The sequence below is a fragment of the Eschrichtius robustus genome, chromosome 20, assembly GCF_028021215.1.
Source record: "Eschrichtius robustus isolate mEscRob2 chromosome 20, mEscRob2.pri, whole genome shotgun sequence".
Taxonomy (NCBI): Eukaryota; Metazoa; Chordata; class Mammalia; order Artiodactyla; family Eschrichtiidae; genus Eschrichtius; species Eschrichtius robustus.
Window position 1 is genome coordinate 2,028,189 of NC_090843.1, and position 6,959 is coordinate 2,035,147.

Below are 6,959 nucleotides of genomic sequence, written 5' to 3' on the forward strand. Positions count from 1 at the left end.
AAGGAAGTGATCTGCCTAAGGTTATATGGCTTGTCAGTGTCAAAGGTAGAACCCAGGTAGGTTGACTGTGAAGTTGTCACCCTAACCACAAAGCCACCTCAGTAAGATGAGACATGTACACATTGAATTATAACGTGGAATGTACTGAGTGCTATGAAATAAGGGAAAACAAGGCAGGGAAATACAGGAGGGAAGAACATCTGACCAGGGAGGAAAGAGGCAACTTCATGGGTGCCAAACTCCTTAAGCTGAGCTTTGACATTTGGGCAGGATTTTGACTGATAGCTATGTGCTTGTAGGCAATGACCTACATCAGCGCGTGGCCTTGGGAAAGCAGAGGGCGCTAAGGGCCTGGAGGGCAGGGCCGTTGTAAAACCCATGTCAGAACTTCGCTAGCCAAGGGCCACAGAAGTTTCTCGACAGATGGGTGCACTTCCTCTTTTCTATCAATAACAGCCATGTAAATGACCTTGTCTCCCTTTCACTTTGACTGGAAGCTTAGCGTCAAACTTGAACTTGACAATAGCAGCAGTAGGAGAATCTTACAGCTTGAATATTTGTGTTTCATTGTCACTCTCCCCCAACCCAGCCTGATTTCTGCCCTTCATTATGGTTTTTTTTCTGATCTTAATATTTGTTCTTATTCACGTTCTAACATAATTTTGTTATGTGCTTATTTGTCGCGATGCTCTTTCAATCGTTTCATGAATGTGTCTGGGTATAAATAACAGAGTAGGTCCTAGCTGGATGAGGATAGAAGGTGAATTCAGAAAGTTAAGCTGGAAAAGATAAGTTGGTGTCAGGCCCCCCGGCAGTCAGGCTCAAGCAGGCTGCTGGCTGTTTCTGCCTTGAAGAAATAGCCGTGCGCCAGCCCGGTCAATCCCCTGCAGCCTTGGCTGCCATCGGGGCAGATCGCCACTCCGTTCTTAGAAACCTGGCAATTGACCCCAAAACCGTTGCGTGCTACTGCCCCCTTGCTTCCTGGGCTGGCTCTGATGTCTGCTGGTGTCTTCTTTGAGGGTTAACTCCCAAACATCCTTGGTTTCAGCCTTGTTGTTGGCACCAGGGAACAGGAGGGCATCCTGTACTCTTTCTAAAGCACACCCTGATCGTGTCCCTCCCCTCCCTGAACGACTCAGGTGAAAGCCCCTGTGCATTAGCTTGACTCAACGTCCTGGCTCACACCCCAGCTCTACCTTTCCTGCTACACATACAACTCGGGCAAGTTCCTTAACTTCTCCTGCCTCAGCCTCCTCATCTGTAAAATGGGAATAACAATAGTACTACCCACCCCAGAAAGTTGTGATGAGGATCGGCCGAGTCAGCCTGTGTAGAAAACGAGAACGGTCTGGGGCACAAAGTACGCCCTCTGTGTGTGTCGGCCTTATTGTTGTGAACTGCTCAGACTCATCTTTTGCTGGGTCCCCCATACAGTTTCTGGATCCACGTGTCCTAAGTTACTTGCCATTTCCCAAATGCCCTCCAGCCGGTTCCCTCTCACCTCTGGGTGTTTTGTACATGTTTCCTCTGCCTGAAAAGTGTTCTTTCTCTGCTCGTCACCAGCTCTTCCTTATTCTTCTCATCTCAGTTTAGATGCCACCTCCTCTGGGAAGCCCTCCCTGCTTACTCTCCGCCCTCCCTCACCCGTGTGTATTTTTCTGTCTCTCCCCCTAGAGACCAGGGACCATGTTTGGGACCCTTGTAAGGACGATCACAGTTCCTGGCAGAGTAGGTTCACATTAAACTGTCATTGAATGAGTGGTCAAGGCAAAGCATAGTAGAGACAAAAATATATGTGTTAGTTTGATGCAAATCTAAATAAAATGACCTAAAGTTCCAGCCGCATAATTTCAAAGCTGGAGCGAATCCTAAGCTCTGTTTATACTATTGCCACTTGGTGGTGCCAGTTTAGTTGGTGCCCGACAACACCCACCAGCCTTCCTCAGGATCAGTCTTCAGGAATTTGTGCTTTGCATAAAATGCTAACCCCTTATAATCTGAACTAGGGCCAAAGAGAGCTGGGTGGTAGAAAAATAGGGAAGAACAAGGGAATGCCAGGACAGGAACTCAGACTATATCAAGGGATGGGAGGATAAGACGGGTCTGTAAGAACATGGGCCTGGAGGCCAGCTAGCTGCAAATCCAGAATCCCAAACTCAGTGCAGGGGGCAGGGATGTCATGGGGGCAGGAGAGAGAGGACGGAGATGGTTGAGGATATATGACCAATTCAGCAAGAAGGGATAAGAAAACATTCAGACATGGGGCACCGATTTCCATCCTGGAATCCAAATCGAAGAGCAGGCAGGGCTGGGGAAGCAAGCCAGGATTCAGTCCAGAAGGGCCAGCCATGAGAGCTGCTTAGTAAAGCTCACCCATAACCACGATTAAAAGGGTAGAATGTTGGGCTTCCCTGGTGGCGCAGTGGTTGAGAGTCTGCCTGCCAATGCAGGGGACACGGGTTCGAGCCCTGGTCTGGGAAGATCCCACATGCCACGGAGCAGCTGGGCCCGTGAGCTGCAATTGCTGAGCCTGCACTGTCTGGAGCCTGTGCTCCGCAACAAGAGAGGCCGCGATAGTGAGAGGCCCGCGCACCGCGATGAAGACTGGCCCCCGCTTGCCACAACTAGAGAAAGCCCTCGCACAGAAATGAAGACCTAACACTGCCATAAATAAATTAATTAATAATAATTTTAAAAAAAAGGGTAGAATGTTTATTTCAAAGTGGAAAAGGCACACAGGGTTTCTCAGCGTAGGCGCTGAAAAATTGTTCATGCTTTTCTCCAGCTTAGAGAGGAGAATCTTTTTGTGTCCGTCCTCTACAGTGGAGATGGCTCCTGCACTGTAGAGTGAAGGGTTGTTCAGTGATGGCCCCTGATCGGAGCTCGCTTCTCTGGCTGCCACCTTCAGGAATGGGTGGATCAAGGGTTGACTAAAGTGTGGCCAGCCAGCCTGGACTCTCCACGCAGTTGTGACTTTTGACTGGGTGACCACAGTCACCGTCCAGTGGTTTATTTGGTTTTTTTCCTCTTGGTTGACATGAAGACTGCACATTAACGAATAGGTCATTTCCTAATTATCCAACAAGAGTCTGGAGATTTTTATACTGTTATTTTCCAGGACAGGATAAGGGACATATCACTCAGAGCTCTTTTATGTAAGCAAAGAAACAAACCCTTGATGACATAAGTAGAAAAGGAATTTATTGAACGTATATTGGGTGACTCACAGGACTTCTGGGAAGGCAGGAGAACCAGGTTCCGGCAATGTGCCAGTTGGGGACAACACCCGAAATCACAGTGTAGAAGTGGTTGGGTGAGAACACCATCCAGGATTCCCTCCACGGGATGTGAGTAGGAAAGCAGTTGATAGAAACAATGCAGTCTTGACATTCTGTGTATTTTCCCTCTGCCTTTCGAGGGATACAAGTTTCCAACGGCTTTAATCAGCACAATAGCCTCATGATTATCTATTCTCTAATCTCTTGCTGGCTGGTCATGCAAAGGAGTCCATGTGGAAAAACAGCTCTGAGCATCCTTTCCCCCTTGATTGCAGGTCAGAAGTGTCATCTTGGTTCCCGGTGCTGTGAATCGCCCTGACCCTTCACTTCTTATTCTGTGTCTTTGCAGCATCTGTCTTCTTCTCGAAACAATTGCCCCCCTCAGCTTCTGTGACCCCCATGCTCTCCTGGTTTGCTGCCTGCTTTCTAACATCGCTTCTTCCCTTTATCTTCTTGTTCTCGGTCTTCCTCATGCCATCTTCCTTCTTCCCTTTGCTTCTCTCTCAACACCTGCTACCGGGAAGGATGTCATTCACGCCCATGGCTTTGAAATTAATAAGCTGATGATTTCAAAGCCCTTAACTGTCTCCTGAGCTTCCAACCAGCACACAACTGACAGCCCCTCGTGGATGACTCACGGCCCCTCACCCCGCCCACCCCGCCGCTCCTCCCTGCTTCTCTGACTCAGTGAAGGGCAGCAGCATTGAGTCATTGGCTGAGACAGAAACCTAGGGGTCATCCTTGAGTCTCCCCTCCTCCTGATGCTCCACAACAATCCCTAGGTTCCGTCTCTCCTAGTTCTTTAGTATTTCTGGAATAGGCCCAGCTCTACTCACTTGCAACAAAATTTTATTAGTTTAAGCCATTCCCACCCCTCACCTGATTCTGGCAACAAACTCCAGCAGGTGTCTTTGCTCCAAGCTCCCTCATACACCCTGGGCCTGCCCTCGCTTCACTAGAGTCAGAGTGATAAAGTGTGTACTTGACCATGTCTCTTCCCCGCATGCGACCATTGTATGATTCCCCAGTGGCTCTAAGAAGAAAACCCAAACTTCTAAGGCAGGGGTTGCCAGACTATGGCCTGTGGGTTGACTCTGGCCCACGATATGTTTTTGTACAGCTCACAAGCTACAAATAATTTTTACATTTTAAAATTGTCAAAAGAAAGCAAAAGAATGTGACGTGAAAATTATATGAACTTTATTCAAAATACACAAAGAACTCTTAAAACTCAACAATGAGAAAACAAACAACCCAATTTGAAAATGGGCACGAGATCTTCACGGGCACCTCATCAAAGAAGATACACAGATGGCAAATAAACATACAAAGTGAAGCTGAACATCATAGGCTATTAGGGAACTGCAAGTTAAAACAGCAACGACATACCACTACACACCTGATAGAACGCCTAAAATCCAAAACGCTGACAACACCAAATGCTAGTGAGGACGTGGAGCAACGGGAACTCTCATTCACTGCTGGTGGGAACGCAAAGTGGTGCAGCCACTTCGGAAGACAGTTTGGAGGTTTCTTGCAAAAGTAAACATACTCGTACCGTATGATACAGCAATCGTACTCCTTGCTTTCGAGGGCGGGGCCATAGCTCATCCCTCACCTTCTCTGCATCCCAGGCATCTAGGGCCTGCCCTGTGTATGCTCAGGAAATACCTTTTAAGGCTTCTGAACCTGACGTCCAGGCATGGATGAGCGTCGGTATCTGCGGACCCACTGAAATCAGACGATAAATGTCACGTGTATGTATGCTTGGCATATTTTCTGGGGAGAAAGAAAGCCCTTGTTTTCATGAGCTTCTCTGAGGAGACCATGACTAAAATTTTTTTTACTGAAGTATATTTGATTTACGATGTTGTGTTAGTTTCAGGTGTACAGCAGAGTGATTCAGTTGTTTTTTTAAAATTATATTCCATTATAGGTTATTATAAGATATCAAATAGAATTCCCTGTGTTATACAGTAAATTCTGGTTGCTTATCATCACTATTTTTTTTTAAAGCCCTAAATCTGTGAACTACTGGTTTCGGGTTAGCATGAGTTAAAACTAGCAAAGGCATAGGAGAGCCATATCTGGGAGAAGAATATTTAGAAGAGATTCATGCAAATATCTGGGCTAGACTTGACTCATGCTTGTGATGATTAATTTTTACGAGTCAACTTAGCTAGGCCCTGGTTCCCAGTTTTCGGTCAAATACTAGTCTGGATGTCATTGAGAAGGTATTTTTTAGACGTGATTCACCTTTAGAACAGTAGTCTGTAAGTAAGGCACATTACCCTTTGTAAACGCCTTAAGAGAAAAGATTGAGGTTCCCAGAGGAAGCATTTGGGCCTCCAGACCCTCTTCAGAGCCAAGGCTGCAGCGTCAGCTCCCCCCTGGACATTTGCCAGTGAGAAAAGCAGAAAGACTTTTGGCATTGGAATGCTTGCTGGAATTAGGTTATCTTTGAAACCACAACCTTGGGTTCCACAGGAAGCATATATACTCAGCACAAATAGGTGGTGATAGTCTGAAAACTACTCCTTGGAAACCTGAACTACGTGCATCTGGCCTCACCCAATGGAAACTTGAAACATAAGAAACACTAAGAAATGGCATGCCAAAATATTCCTTCCTTTTATACACTGGCTTTCTTTTTTAAAAATTTTTTTTATTGGGGTATAGTTGTTTTACAACGTCGTGTTAGTTTCTACTGTACAGCGAAGTGGAGTTCCCGTGCTATATGGCAATTTCTCATTAGTTATCTATTTTATACATATTAGTGTATGCATGTCAATCCCAATCTCCCAATTCATCCCACCACCACCCCCTTCCCCCCTTGGTGTCCATATGTTTGTTCTCTACATCTGTGTCTCTATTTCTGTACACTGGCTTTCTTAGTTCAACTTCTGCTTACTAAACGCATAACTGATGTTTATTTTGCTTTTAAAATTGTTTGCTGTTGTTTGTTTCACAAACATTGTAACAGCAATTAAGGAATTCTGTTTTGAAGAGAAAAATTTACTTACAACACCACTACCGTAGAAACTCATTTTGTGGAGCTTTTCCAAGGACACAGATTAAAAAAAAAAAGAAAAAAAAAAAAAAAAGGGCTGACAGACCTTGGAATGCAGGGCTGAAGGCCTCTGGAGAAGGGGAAACCACACAAACTAGGGTGGAACCACTGTCATTTCTGAAATGAATTTGATGAGTTGAAATTCTCGCAGTGGCACAGCCGGCTGCACTGAAACAGCATTCGCAGCATTGGGAAACCACCGAGGCTGTTTGGCTTTTCGCAGCAGCTGTCTCAGTGAACTCTCCCCAGGCTCAACTATCTGCTGCACATTTCCCTTTTTGTCTTTCAAAGCCCCAGCCTAGGAGGATTTGGCAGCTAGAACAAGGTTGAGTGCGATGGACACAGGAAACGACGGCCCGTGGCTGGAGTGGCGCCTGAAGGCAGCTGAATGGGGACACACAGCCAGGCCTCAGCACGGAGTCAGCTGCCGCTCAAAGCACAGGCTCAATGTCACCAGCTTGCTGGTTTCCCTATTCTAAGCGTCTTGACTCTCTTAGGAAGGTAACACTGAGAATGGGACACAGTGCAACTCAGTCTTAACCTAGTGGTGTGGGTAGCTCCTGAGGAAGGGGAGAGCAGCCGGGAAGCAAACTAATGTTTATCTATTGTAT